This window comes from Photinus pyralis, unplaced genomic scaffold, assembly GCF_008802855.1.
Source record: "Photinus pyralis isolate 1611_PpyrPB1 unplaced genomic scaffold, Ppyr1.3 Ppyr1.4_LG2, whole genome shotgun sequence".
In the NCBI taxonomy this organism is placed as follows: Eukaryota; Metazoa; Arthropoda; class Insecta; order Coleoptera; family Lampyridae; genus Photinus; species Photinus pyralis.
In genome coordinates, this window is record NW_022170403.1 from 5,338,559 (window position 1) to 5,354,526 (window position 15,968).

A 15,968-nucleotide genomic window follows, 5' to 3' on the forward strand; every position below is an offset into this window, starting at 1 on the left:
TATATGCACTTTAAAGAACAAACGTTATTCACGTATGGGATTAAAATAGATACCCGTTGCGACATTACCTATGGAAATGAAATTATTCGTAAGGTATGGCATAAAAATTAAATCGAAGTTTAAGATGTAGCATTGAATTCCAATGAATTTAATAGTGCATCTTTTAATTAAAATGAACGTCGAATTATTTTGTGAATCATTTCTATGCGATACACCGCATTAAAATACATTGCATTTTAAATGTGCTTATACATACAATGGAAATTCGGTCTGCATAAAATGTAACGCATAAGAATAAGACACAAATTTAATGTATCAAATGGAAATGGTATGAATGAAAACTACTCTGCATGCAAATGCGCAGTTACCTTAGAGAAGGAAAGTAGCCGTAGGTCGTAGGTACGTTTTATTTGCGGTTGCGCAAAAACAAAACAGCTGTTATTGATTGTTACTTACATCGAACGTATAAATGGATTATTTATACGTTCATCAATTTTGAGAAGGCAAGCGATTTATTGGGTTATTTACGTCGGTCACACGTGACCTTTACAGTTTTTACGTACATATTCGGTAAGTCCAATTTTACGATTCCTTTTATGATAACAGTAAACAATGAATGTAGGATTTGCACCTGCTGCGCAATATTGTTTAATATAAAGCAAGAAAAAGGCCGATGGAAATCGAAAGATGTGCAAGAGGCGCCGGGTCCCCTTAACAATAAATTGGAGGTGTACGCTGTCGCTATAAAAATAGGTAATCTCAAATTTCACTTATTCTTACCTGTAATGCAAATTGAGTGAACAGTTACAGGTTCGTGGGAATTAATAATGGATAAAGAGTCCAGAGATAAACCGTGTTAATGGAACGAAGCTCATGTTCTACGACTCTTGTAAGGAACAAGCACATCGACAAGTTGATGCTCCTTCGTAATGGAAATTATGTCGAGTTCAATCGTGATATATCTACTAACACGATTAGTTAAATATGTAATCTCCATTGAATGAGAGATTTGTATATTTACAAGATGCTAATACATGTACCTGTGTAGAAACACGAGCACGTGAGACATTGTTAGACACGTATCTCGTTCTGTTTGATGGGTGCACCGTAGTATGTAAACGAAGACGTGTCATTCGCTAACAAAGTTACACAAATATTGTCAACAAAATTTGTATCCTGATAATTAAACGATTATCCTATTCGTCATCTGGAAGCGTTTATTTCAAAAGTGAACCACACATCGAGAAATGTAACTTCCCTACATACCAAAAGGCAGATTGAAAGAGAAGTCCTCGCAGGGATGATAGAAGCGTAGTTCCTCTTAAAAACCCCTGTTAAAGTTTTTCTAGAAGTGCTCCAGAATTTGAGAAATTAATTTTTTTGACCTAGCACATTTCTAAATAGAACACCTAACTTTGACATCGCATTAAAGAAGTTACAGAGAGGTTAGAAGAAAATCCCCTATAGGGGCGATAGAAGGGATGTTCCTCTTTAACACCCTGCTCGCGGTTTTTCTGGAAGTGCCCTAAAATTCGAGAACTTAATGATTAAGGGTATTTTGGTCATTCTTTTAAATGTGAACGTTGTGATTTTGGTCATCTGTTTTGCTCATGCGGGAGCTGTGGTTATGAAGCCGATTTTGTGTAATTGTTGCAGTTATTCACATTAAAGCCGGATCCGGCTTTATAGTTCCGTAGCCGTAAGAACGGAACCGTAAAATCTGACGTTAACGAAAATTATGCGATTTATAGTTACCGTAGTGGTAAGAGATGAGCTTGCGTATTTATCTGCCATTGTATGTCATCTGTCAGTAAGAGTAACGTGCATTTCAAAATAATAATAACCAACAAAGTGTCAATAATTACTGTAAATAAACGAAACGAACGTCCGGATAAACTCAACTGTTTGAATTATCCGAGTACTATCGAAGACAGGCGCGTTAGCGCGATTTACCGTAAGGAATAGATTTGGGCATTTCCTACGTACCGTAACCGTTCTAACGCAACGTAAACGGGAACTATAAATGTTCACGCGCAACAAGTAATTCCAAACGTTACGGTACGGTGCGGTGTTGCGGGTACGGAACTATAAATTCAGCTTAAATCACATGACAGCCGACAGGTTTGGTAATTTATTTTCGGCGAAGTCTTCAGATTAAATAGTATATTAAACCACGATTACTAATTTATTCATTTCATAATTTTTCGTTTTGGTTATAAGTTTTTGTGGTCCTGTGTATTGTACCTGTTAACGGTAATTTCTATGTGTCAGCCACTTCCAACCAAATTCAAGTCCACGGCTTAGTAGCCACTGTTATGGAGGTGGTTAGAAGGCCTATTGGTGTAATATATTTATGAGGCATTTACAAAAATTGGAGCTGTAGATCCCGGTATATATACCGTAGCGTTCGAAAATGTGATAGGTAATTATTTTACAGTGTTCTTTTATTACCATATGTACCGATCACATTAACGAAATGGATCACTAATTGGAGTGTATTCATCTGGTTGGTCCACGCGCGCCACTAAAAAAAGGTGCAAGAGTTGTAACCTCACTTTGCAATCTTTTTGGCTTTCCTTCAATAATTATCAAGAGGACTTCCGTTGTGTACATTTTTTGTTATATTCGAAACCTTAGATCTTACGAAACACTTTCATGGTAGTAAGTATATGCTAATGTAGCCTTGTAGGTATATGCTGTTTATCTCAGAGTAAGAAATAAAGATAGCGATGCCTTGATGCTTATCAAAACGCGCCATAATCTCGTCGTGTTTGTAAATATTGCAGGAAGCGAACTTGTCACATTTCGCGAAACCATTTTTTAATTAATATTAATAATAGATATATAGAAAGGATCTAAATGGATTTTTAAATATTTATAAAGGTGGTGAAAAACAAACTATTATAAGTTGAAATTAAACGGCCTAATAAGAAAATTTAAGATAATTAGTGTGTCACGACGGCAACGCTGTAGCGATTTGACAGATGAAACTATATCTGTTTATTTCTAAAAATCGTAATTTTCGGCATTTTTAGTTCATTTTATAGATTGAAACTTATTCCATTGTGTTTAATAATTTATCAGCACCCTTTGACATGGGGAAGGGTGTTCTGTTTGTGGAACTATCTTTGTTTCCTACTCTATATGTTTATAAATTTATGCGCTACATTTACACATGACAAAAGCATTGTTCTATAAACAGGCATGCACCAAAGTTACCGCATCTCATCAGTCATCATCAAATGTTTACCGACATTTTCCATCGTGGATCTACCGCTCCAGTTTTCGTAAATGCCCAATAGGTATTATGCTGTCGGTGCCCATATTACAGTGACTCTATAAAGACAGTGTGGCCATATGCTCATTTCCGCCATTTTTCCCAAATTTATTATTGAGCTTATGGGAGAATCGCACATTTTGAGTGTAGGAATGTTGCGATTTACGCAAATCCTTCTTTTGAGAATTTTTTTTCGGGAGGTTTTTAGGGGTATTAGCAGATCAAATTACCGAATGGCTTGGGTTGTTCAATAAATAGGATTTGACATGTGTGTTCATGGTCTTTGTCTTGTAACCGGCTGAAGTGTAAAGTACGGCTTGTCTTGAAATATTTTGTTATACCTTAACTGTGTCCTTTTGCTTTTTTGTATCAGGTGAGGTATTTGCTTTATTCAATTAATCTATAAATGTGCATAACTTGAATGTAGATTGTAACTCTTTACTTATGTACTTACTGGATTCAATCACTTGTACCTCTTAATGTGTAACATTTGTTGGTATTGGCAGTCATGTTTCATTGTCGGTAGGGCTGTATCTGTGCTGTACATACTTGCATGTGTACATATTTGCGTATTGTGCTTTTTAGTCACTCTCGATTATTTCATTGCATTTCATTATATTTGCTTATTTGGGACTGGAGTAATCAAGAGGGAAGTGTGCTTGTTTAGAGGGGATCGAGTTATTCAAGTTTATACGGGCCTTGGTGAACCTAACACTAACATTTTCACTCGTTCCGAACCCAACAACTTTAGCCCATGTCTACAGGGCCTGGGTAATCCTCCCGGCCGTCGAGGTATATTTAACACTTCTTAGTTTTGCCTGATGATGTGTTGTAATACCTGGAGAATGTCTCGATTCCATTTTGGTTACTCATAGCGTGTTTGTATAGTATTTACCCCGGTTTCGAGGGGGCTCAAAAGTGCTGTACATTAGATGTTTATTATAGGACTACTCCGAATTAGGTTTTCCTGCAGTTTTCCAATTCGTAAGGTAAATGCCGGAGTAGTATAGAACCACCTAATACCCTCTGCAGGGGCGCCGCTAAAAACCATTATGCGGGTCACTCTGTAATCGTATTGGTATTAGATTCAATATAAACTTAATCAGCTATTTATTTTTACTTTTGGTGTTCCTTATCCATAAAACACCCTCAGTGCCTGCTGAGAACCCAGTTATTACACAACGTAGGTGTCCTACATGACGATCACGATCTTAGTGCACTCGGAGTGGCCCCCGAGTGACAGATTCTCGCGGGAAACTTAAGCGAGAATATTCAAATAGGCAGCCATGTTAGTTTGGCATTCCCTCACTACAGAATATGGTCAAATATTCCGGTGTGTTTTGAAGTTGGCGTTAGCCCGCCAAGATCGGGTTCATAACCACAGCTCCCGCATGCGCAATAAAAATTACAGAAAGCACAAAGTTCACATTTAAAAGAATTTTTGTATACGTTCATTGTAAACGCACACGTACATACAGATAGATATAAGGTTTTAAGTAGGTAATAGATCCACTGTCAATAACCACCTCCATAACAGTAACTACTACGCCGTGCACGTGCACTTACATGCAATGCAAATAGCAGTTGTCTACCGTTATAGGTACAATATACAGGATCACAATAACATAACCAAAAAGAGAGATTCTTATGGAATGAAAAAAGCAGTGATCGTGGTTTCCTATATTATAGTCTGGGACTTCACCGAAAATTATAAACAAACATTTTCAAGTGAATGACATCAATCATCACGCAAAATCGGCTTCATAACCACAACTCACGCATGCACAGCAAAAATTACCTAAATCACAACGTTCACATTTAAAAGAATGAACAAACACACTCATAAGTTCTCGAATGATAGGGCACTTCCAGAAAAACTGCGAGCAGGGTGTTAAAGGAGGAACATCCCTTCTATCACCCCTACAGGGGGTTTTCTTCCAACCTCTCTGTAACTTCTTTAATGCGATGTCAAAATTAGGTGTTATATTTAGAAGTACGTGCAAGGTCAAATTTAAAAATTAATTTCTCAAATTCTGGGGCACTTCTAGAAAAACTGTAACATGGGTTTTAAAGGGGAACATCCCTTCTATCACCCCTATAGGGGGTTTTCTTCCAACCTCTCTGTAACTTCTTTAATGCGATGTCAAAGTTAGGTGTTCTATTTAGAAGTATGTGCGTGGTCAACTTTAAAAATTTATTTCTCAAATTCTGGAGCATTTCTAGAAAAACTTTAACAGGGGTTTTTAACCCTGCAGTGGTGACGTGAAATTTTGGAACACCAGTGGTGACCTCGGTCTGAGAGACCGAATTTGATTTTGGCTTGATTTCGTATAGTTACTACGCATGTAACTTGGCTTAAAATAAAGGAAAAAGTACAGTCAATAAATAAAGGCATATAAATCGAAAAATAAATTTTATTCTTGTAACATAACCAGTAGCGGTCCCAGGATTTGGTAAAGGGAGGGGCTCAAACCCGAACTTTGCCCCAACATGGAAAAAAATGAAAGAAATCTAATGAAAAAAATGAATGAGGGGGCCCGTGGCCCCCCCCTGGGACCGCCACTGACAGTAGCGGTCCCAGGATTTGGTAAAGGGAGGGGCCCAAACCCGAACTTTGTCCCAACACGGAAAAGAATAAATCTGATGAAAAAAATGAACAATAGGGGGGGGAGCCGGGCCCCCTGGGACCGCCACTGAACATAACTAAATTGAATTATACACAATACTAAGCTTATGGGGGGATGCGCGTTGCAATGCTGCGCTGACTAGAATTTTCGTAGCATCAATGCACCGGAAAGCGGCCAATTACTCACGGCACTAAATTGTCAAAGAACGGCTTGCTTCATCAAGTTGTTCGTCTGGTCTCAGACACGCAAAATATTAAGCTAGCAGAACTAGCAGTGCCATGCGCTGCATCGTTTTTATAAAAATTTGAAAAATACTTTTCGTCGGTCTGAGAGACCGTGCGTCACCACTGAAGGGTTAAGAGGAACTACGCTTCTATCATCCCTGCGAGGACTTCTCTTTCAATCTGCCTTTTGGTATGTAGGGAAGTTACATTTCTCGGTGTGTGGTTCACTTTTGAAATAAACGCTTCCAGATGACGAATAGGATAATCATTTAATTATCAGGATACAAATTTTTTTTGACAATCTTTGTGTAACTTTGTTAGCGACGTCATCGTTTACATACTACGGTGCACCCATCAAACAGAACGAGATACGTGTCTAACAATGTCTCACATGCTCGTGTTTCTACACAGGTACATGTATTAGCATCTTGTAAATATACAAATCTCTCATTCAATGGAGATTACATATTTAACTTATCGTGTTAGTAGATATATCACGATTGAACTCGACACAATTTCCATTACGAAGGAGCATCAACTTGTCGATGTGCTTGTTCCTTACAAGAGTCGTAGAACATGAGCTTCGTTCCATTAACTAACGGTTTATCTCTGGACTCTTTATCCATTATTAATTCCCACGAACCTGTAACTGTTCACTCAATTTGCATTACAGGTAAGAATAAGTGAAATTTGAGATTACCTATTTTTATAGCGACAGCGTACACCTCCAATTTATTGTTAAGGGGACCCGGCGCCTCTTGCACATCTTTCGATTTCCATCGGCCTTTTTCTTGCTTTATATTAAACAATATTGCGCAGCAGGTGCAAATCCTACATTCATTGTTTACTGTTATCATAAAAGGAATCGTAAAATTGGACTTACCGAATATGTACGTAAAAACTGTAAAGGTCACGTGTGACCGACAGAAAATAACCCAATAAATCCCTTGCCTTCTCAAAATTGATGAACGTATTAATTAATCCATTTATACGTTCGATGTAAGTAACAATCAATAACAGCTGTTTTGTTTTTGCGCAACCGCAAATAAAACGTACCTAAGACCTACGGCTACTTTCCTTCTCTAACGTAACTGCGCATTTGCATGCAGAGTAATTTTCATTCATACCATTTCCATTTGATACATTAAATTTGTGTCTCATTCTTATGCGATACATTTTATGCAGACCGAATTTCCATTGTATCATGTATGTATAAGCACATTTAAAATGCAATGTATTTTAATGCGGTGTATCGCATAGAAATGATTCACAAAATAATTCGACGTTCATTTGAATTAAAAGATGCACTATTAAATACATTGGAATTCAATGCTACATCTTAAACTTCGATTTAATTTTTATGCCATACCTTACGAATAATTTTATTTCCATTGGTAATGTCGCAACGGGTATCTATTTTAATCCCATACGTGAATAACGTTTGTTCTTTAAAGTGCATATATACGAATTTCAATGCATGCGATTTAATTTGATATACGCATGAGAATGGTTTACATTTTTTTTTGGATGCAAACATACTCGACTCAATTTTATTTAATATCAATTCAATTACACACAGCAGCAAATGTATTTCACTTCTGGTATAGCTGGACAGTTCCAAATAAATGCGTTATGTGTTTAAATCTTTTATACAAATTGCTATTTATTTTGATGCATGACAATTAAATTGGCAATGTTTAATATTCATCTCTGTCATCTTGTAGTGTTTTAGGATTCAAACGCTAAAATCCATATTAACATTTCCTACATTTGCATACATTTGGCTAACATTTTTTTGACATGTTTAATTTGTTGGTAACAATTCAATTGTTATTTAAATATTTTGGTATACGTTATAAATGTATAATAAATAGTAAAACGCATCTTGTACACACCAGCATTTAAATAGGTTTGTGATGTAGATGATCGCAAAGAAAAAGCATTCAAAATAAACCTATCGCATTTTAAATGCAATTTATAGTATTTACAGGCATTAAAAACTGAAGTGGTGCTACGGGATTCGTCATATAAACGTCGTTATTTTGTGACATGTTACAAAGGAAACTATTTAAATTACTATCGTACTCCAAGAAAATGTGGATTTTAATTTAACAAAACCATTTTATTACAATGGCATATAAACGTAACCAATTAAAATGCTATACTTAAAATGCAGTTAATAAATAGTAAATTGGCGTTCCATAGAAAATTTACATAGATATCCAGGACCTTGAGAAGATGCAGTAAAAGAAATTTTCAGTAGAGTTGCTAATAATACCGAAAAATTTTGCGTATAGATCAGTGGCGTAGCCAGGAACTTGGTTTGGGAGGGGCTGATGTGCGTACGTTGTCGAAGGCGGTGATAAAAAATCAGCTACCTACGTACGATTCAGTTCCATTTCGCAAAAATTGATTTAATTGTACACAAATATGACATGTCCGATTGGGGCTATAGCCCCACCCGGACATGTCATATTTGTGGCTACGCCCCTGGTATAGAACAAAGTATGTGAACAATGTCAGAAGTTACAGTAGAAGAGATTATGACAAAAATCGGGTCCCAAACAAGCGGCGCAGCTTCTGGTCACTTTTCTTTTGATTTTCACATCGTACATATTTTAGACTCGATTTTAGAGCATTGCTGACAATTTATCTGATTAATCAAGGGCGATTTGAGAAACTATATTAAAATGTCAGAAGTCAATAAAGAAGAATTCATAATATTAATTAATCTATTGTAACGTTTGCAACATTCTGCGCGCCTTTTATTATGTTTAAACAAAGCATATACGTTTAAATATGTATAAGTGAAATCTAATGTGTTACTTTTTGAATTTTCGAAAAAAAGTACGAAATAGTCGAATAGGCAATGTTTTATGAAGCTGTATTCTCTTTGAAATGACTGAGCTCACTGTGTACTATCCAAGGTGCTATCATTGAATAATAAATCTTTATTATTCAATGGTACTATTTGAAAAGAGAAACCAGTAGAGGGGGAAGCACATTTCCGTAGGAGATCGAAACTGATCGAAACCCGTTGATGGTCTGTGATCCTAACGGTAGTTTGCCTACACCGTTGCAGATTAGTTTTTAGCTCGGTTTTTAGATATAATTTGTTAAATGTGCTCTAAGCTGACATTTTAATTACTAAAAGTTTCTAAATACATCGTAGAATGTTTTTAATCCTCGGATTTTTGTAAAGATAATCTTTTCATGTTTGTGTACATTTGTTGTTTTTAAATTTTCTCAATTTTTCAAAATATCTCGAAAAATTTTGAAATTTTAATTTTTTTAATTTTTCTGACTATCTAATGTTGATAAACTTATGTTTTATTTGAATTTTACACTTTCATTTTTCGGAATTTTCTCGATTTTCGCAATTTTCAATTTTTAAAATATTTGTTAATTTTTACAATTTGATATATGCATTTGTTATATATAATCCGATCTTTCCATTATTTTTTAATTAACCTAAGTCCGGTATTAGACCATAAAAGATATTTGACAAAGATCTTTTATAAAAAAAACTGAAAGAATTGATCTGAATTCCGTCCAGAGACATTCGAAGAAATTTGCGCCTGTTAGAGGAGAATGGGCCACTTACAAAATTCGATAGTATAGTACCTATTGAGTTGTAACTTATACAACCAGTTCTTCATTTAAAAAATTCTCAGATTTCGCAATCCTTGCAACCATCGGAGACATTGGAAGTGATAACGTATAAAGCCATAAATAACCCTTATTCACACGGAATAATCTTGCTCCACTCGCTCGCAAGCTCGCTCGTGTCACAAACGTAAACTTTCTGAATAATAAGCGGCGTAACATGCTTATAATACTATCACGGGCGATATACGAGAATTTTAAATTCGAATTAACAAAACCCATGCGCATTGTTAAATAAGTAGGTACCAGTATCCGCGACTTTTCCTGAATCTACCGATTGCAGTCGAGTACGGTACAATCAACATGAGACGCGACACCACTTGTCTTCTTTTCTACTGGGCAAACCTGGTAAATTCATACCCATACAAAACATAAGCATTTCCAATGCTAAAAATCCGTTGCAAATGTGAAATGTCGTACTCAGTGTAAAAATTACGTCTGAATTTATGTTACTTTTATCCCATTATGTTTTGCCGTCCAATCCGTAGTATCAATGAACATACACTTCAATGTAGTGTTAAAAATCGAATCGATACAAAAATACCAATGGCATTCGTGTAAAACTTGTTTGCACTAAAAACGGGACGGTGGGTCACCAATCCTACTATAGCGCGGACGCAGTTATGTGGCTGCATTCGTGTCATAGCTCAAAAACATTTTACTGTTTTTCCGAATTTTTTGTATGTGATGTACGTCAACAGTAGTGAAAACCCCGAGGAAAACCCACTAAAATTAGATCCAAACGTTGCCAAAATTCAGCAAGTGAAAAGTGTAATCGTAAACGATTTACGTAAGCGCATTTCAATCACGTATTATTTCGTATTTACTTGCATATTTTATTGACAATTCAAGTAAATTTTATTGCCAAAATTTAACTTTTAGACATCAAGCTGATGGAACTGTTTTGTTTAGCGTTTTTTGTTGCGTGTCGCTTTCAAAGAAAATTTGATGTTGTAAATATGTAAATCGCCATCGTACTAGCCTTAAACGTATCATATGTCTATGATCGTGCAACAAGAAAGTGTATAGATATTGATAAAAATATGGATCTTAATAATGTATTATATACAGAGTGTAGCATCTAGACCCCTCGGTTCATAATTCCTTTACCATAAAAGATACCGAAAATTAGAGCAAATAAATTCGTGTAAATAAACAATTTGTTCAATGTGAGACGGGCAAAATACATAAAATGTGGGGGTTATAGAATTTTAGTTGTTGTTGACTGAACACCGTTTGATAACTGAGCGATGCTTCGAACCGTTATCCACCTCCACTATAAATGTGTAAGTATTGATTGATTGATTCACCACTTTCAACTTATCCACACAACAATACGTCATGACGAATAGTAACGAACGAGGTAACGAATAGAATGATACGAACAGAAAAATCGAATAGAACAAGATGAACAACACCATTCGGTATAGTGTGGCCGCGCCTTTAGAGTTTGATACCTATATGACCTATGCAGCAGTTGATTAAGGCATCTTACCATAACAGACCGACAAAGCACTAGCGCATTGGTTTTTTTCTAATTTTTTTGAAATGCGCTGAAAAGAAAAAGTTCCCGTAAATTTGGGTTGGTGAGTTTCAGATACCTATAGGCGAGGATTGTTGCTATCATTTGATTCATATACTAATGGTAATGACCACGAAAAAGATTTTGGAAAGTTCCAACCGAGGTTCCAACTAACAGATAAAAGCGACGATAAAAGACAGGACTATATTCACCGAGTTATTTCTAATTTGCAAAATTATTTGAAAAATAAGAATTGGGACCTTGAAAGATGAATGAATGTCTCCTATTCCTGCTCGAAATTTTAATATTTGGTATTACAATGCACAATGTAAAATCCGGTAATAATTAGCATTCGGAATTTATGGAATTATTTTGTTACTTCTCACATCCTTCAAATATTGTGTGTAATTGCCGTAATCACTTAGCGGTGACGCGGTGTAATTAACATAACCTCTTTGTGAATTTAATAAATAAACGAATATATTAGATATATACAACAGTAAAATACTTTATTCATTCGGAGGGTAATTAGAAATGAAAAAAATTGATGAGATAATCGTGTTTAACTATCCATGTAGTCAAGGTTTGATGGTAATTCTAATTGTAGTTCAATAATAATTAGATGCCAATCTAGAACGATGGGCGATAACCGAGGCGATAACAATATGAATTATTGGGATAACAATATGAATTATTGGCGGGACCAGTACCATCATTTCATTATAAAGTACCTACAGGCACTGTTCGCAAAAGGGCAAAGACTATTGTCCTCGAGCAGGGAAACAAACTCTATTGTGCTTTATTCTTAATGTATTTCAAATGATTTGCATCCAGCAATATGGTCTGCATTATTTTAATTGTAAATAACTCGTAAATTTTGGTAAGATATATCCGCATTCGTGGATGGTTTTTGGAATTGAATTTATTTATGAGGTAATATTATATTCGTGGTGTACTGTGTTTATCCACCAAAACGTTTCACCGTAAGGGAGACATAAGGGAACTGCACGCATACTCCGACCTCAACATTAATCTAAAATAGAACTTCGTGTCCGGAAATTTAAAGTTCTTCATAAGTCATTAAAACAGTAAATGCGAAGACGATCAGATCCCAACTTCAAATTACTCTTTAAAAATCTTATACAGGATCACCTCTCCTGTATTCGGCTTCCCAAATTTAGAGCAAAAATGTATTCAGGTTTTTTGTAGAAAAATTTTTTACGTCAATCAACCGTATTAAGGCTAGTTTTCATAACAGCGGATTACGGACGGCGGAACACTTCCGCAAATTCTAGACCTGCTGACAAGTTCTGTTTTTTGTATGCGGCGACCCGTAATTTTTTGACTGGCTGCTTTCTTATCTATCTGACTCGGTAGGTACTGTTTCAATTCAACACTGCAGATTTGTTCGTTGTTAAAGTAGACAGTTGTAAAGTTGGACAAGACCATACCGTGCGTAAGGTGTCTTAAGTTAAATCGAGCACTAAATTCGCGTCTTTACTCTTCAACAATAGCCAATATACAATTGAATTTAAAAACATGTACATTTTAGCGACATCCCATGAACCCTCTCTTAAAATACGCAAGACTTACTTCCTGTGACGTGAAACGGTGTTTCTCGCAGTACAAATTATTATTCAGAGACAATCGACAATCACTTGTGATCGATAATTTGGAGATGCCTTTTGTTATACATTGCAATGCTAAAGAAACTCCTGGTAAGTAATGTTCAGCTTACAGCTACTATTGGTGAATAAAAGACTTGTCTCCTTTCCGTTTTTTTCGCGAAAATTGTCAAAATAATTTTAAGTTTTTAGTAAATATTTTAATGTTTTTAAGCACATAAAAAATAAATATTTTGGAAGTTTTTAGCACCTAAAAATCCGCGCCCTACTAATAAGGAACTACCTACATTAGATACTCGTAGTAATAGACCAGGGAAAATAGCTTTTCTTATTATGTTTATAATTTCAAAAAAATGGCTCAACCAGTTTTTTTCTGAACACTGACAAAAAACCGCATTTAGATACGAACTGTGCTTACAACTCTCTGGCGAAATCATTCTAACTTCACCGACCTGTAAATTATAAGTAAGCGTCGAACGCGCAATTTATCTAATTTCAAATAAAACTAGCTACTCCTACTTTACTTAGGTAAGTACTAAATTAACCAATCTGTCAGATGCTTTGCATTCTGCATACTCGAACGCACAAGAAGTGAATTGCATTTTCTGTCTATGCAATGTTATTGATGCAGAAAACTCGAAAATTTCAAAAATCTCGATATACATCGAGGCACCATGAAATGAACTAGGGCGGATATGACGTAACCTTCTCGAGAAATATGAAGTGTTTGTTCCAGAACATTCTAGAATAGTCCGAATTCCTTCGGAAGCGCTCGAGATCTTTGAGGAAAGACGGAGCGTTTGCTGTATAAGTTAAACGAATTGCGTTTCAGTGAAATTCCACTTTCGACGCCGAAGTAATAAATAGTTCGCGCTGTTCTAAATTGTGTATTCGTGAGTGATAAATACTATTTTACGGTTATAAATCATTTTTCAAGACTGCTGTGCTCGCTGTTAAGGGCCCCATACACGGAACGATCCGTCGTCACCATCGATCTGAAGCGATATCGTGACGATACATCGCCCAAAGCTTACCACTCACACACGAAACGATTGGTCGTTACGATCGATCGCTTACAACCGAACCATCGTGATTAAATAATTTAAGAAGTCATACGTGCCCTGTCGAATTGTTGATCGCAATGAGCCCATACACTGTCGATTCATCGTTACGATATTCACGATTGCATGCGTTTTTGTTGCGATGTCCGATATCCAATTCGATGAAGTAAATCGTTAACGATCTTGACATACACTATCGATTCGTCGTTTCGATCGGTCTGAAACGACGGATCGGACAGATCGATCGTACCGTGTATGCCTTTAGGTAGCGCTCATGAAGCGCTTCGTCTGGTGAACGCACCCATTGCTAATAGAACGTACCGCAAATCAAAAGCATTAAGGTAAGGTAAGTCATAGCTCTCCGTTCATACGTTTCCGTTTGTCCGTTAGCCAATCAGAAGACAGCAAATTTTTAAATCGTACGTCGTCCGTTTACGACGGAAAAGTTGGTTGAAGTTGAACATTTACGTTTCCGTTGGTCCGTTTTTAACAAGAGTGAGGTTGTGTTTGGTACGTTAACAGTGTTCGCCTATTCGTTCTTCACGGTAATATTCAGATAGCAACGTGTTCTTATTTTCGTACCATTTTTTCATACTGAAAATCACGGAGGGTACAGTACAAAATAAAATTTAGGTTATGGTTATACGTTGCAAATGTACAATGTGGACGGATTGCTATGAACCTTAACAAAATGTACTATCCGTTTGACGGATCAACGCAACGGATGAACGGAGAGCTATGAACCCACCTTTAAACCATGGTCGTGGCTACTGCGGTTACTTTTGGTTCGCGGTTATTTGTGGAACGCATTCTCGCCAAACTTATGCCTAACCTAAAAAATGTGGCAAATTCTTGATAGTTTTACATCCTTTATGCCAAATGTACATTGCCAAAAGTCATATTAATTAACTGATATTTGTATGCGCCGCTTTTATTATTAAACACTATGATTCCTGTTATCACTGACATTCTAAATACAAAGTTAAATTTTATATTAAAATACGATTTCTAGTCATATTTAAGACAAAACTCGTCAGTAAAACGACATTATTTGACACGGAAATTAAAGCGCTCGGCCCCAAAGGGGCCTCATACTTCACTGTTTCCTGGCTCCTGGCCAGTAATGTGTCATTCTCCTGACTGTATGTAAATATACGTTACACTGGTGTCCAGTATGGGGTTGTATGTTACTCGTAAGTGAACAATTAGTGGAAGTTTATGCCAGTCGATAGTAATTGGAGCAACTAGAGCAGTTGGAGCAGCAATGGACAAAACGACGAGGACTGCGACGCGGAAGCTGTGGTAAAAACGGACACATTAGATGAAATTGTCACGACAGTAGAGTAACCAATAACCAGGGAAAACTAGAACGGGTCCAAGAGAAGGAGCTAGCTGGTTCTGCTCCAGAACGCATCACTGAAGCATGAAGCAGCGCGTCGCACGGTACTTGTGGAAGATGGTTGGGCATCACAAGAACTCCGGGCGGCTCAAGAAAATAATTTACGTGTAGTAATAAACTGGAAATTTGAAGAGAAAAGGCCAACCTGGGGAGAAGTATCTCGATACGGCCCAGTTCTAAAGGCGTATTGGTCTCATTGGGACATGTTTGCGGTTAGAAGATGGGGATTTTCCAAAGTCTGTGTTAACTATTATTGGGCATTCGCATGACCAGAACCACTGCTTTACACCCACAGTCAGATGGAATGGTAGAACGCAAGAATGGGACAATGGGGAAGTACTTGGCAAAAGTTGTGTCTGACCACCTGCGTGATTGGGATGAATATCTGTATTTGTTCCTGGTGGCGAACCGTTCTGTAGTGGCGGAAACTAGAGGACAGAACCCAGCTTCCGTTTTGTTTAGCAGAGAACTCCGGTTACCGTGTGATTTAAAGTTTGCTACAAGACCCGGCCGCGTAAATACATTGTTTACCACGGTACAGGCAGCTTGGTTTCTGTACCGCAGTAT

General features: G+C 36.7%; 2 long non-coding RNA genes across 3 annotated transcripts; one reads left to right on the forward strand and one right to left on the reverse strand.

The window, feature by feature from the left end:
* Window positions 1-33: 33 nt before the first annotated feature.
* Window positions 34-1,206, forward strand: LOC116165157. Of its 2 annotated transcripts, XR_004144090.1 has the most exons (3): window positions 48-570; window positions 623-753; window positions 805-1,206. It is a non-coding gene; the product is annotated as an uncharacterized LOC116165157 (long non-coding RNA). The 2 variants fall into 2 exon arrangements; XR_004144089.1 differs by having other exon boundaries at window positions 34-570; window positions 623-1,206.
* A 5,179-nt stretch (window positions 1,207-6,385) lies between these two features.
* Window positions 6,386-7,310, reverse strand: LOC116164124. Its single transcript, XR_004143813.1, has 3 exons — window positions 7,012-7,310; window positions 6,829-6,959; window positions 6,386-6,777 (listed from the first exon to the last, which is right to left on the reverse strand). It is a non-coding gene; the product is annotated as an uncharacterized LOC116164124 (long non-coding RNA).
* Window positions 7,311-15,968: the final 8,658 nt, after the last annotated feature.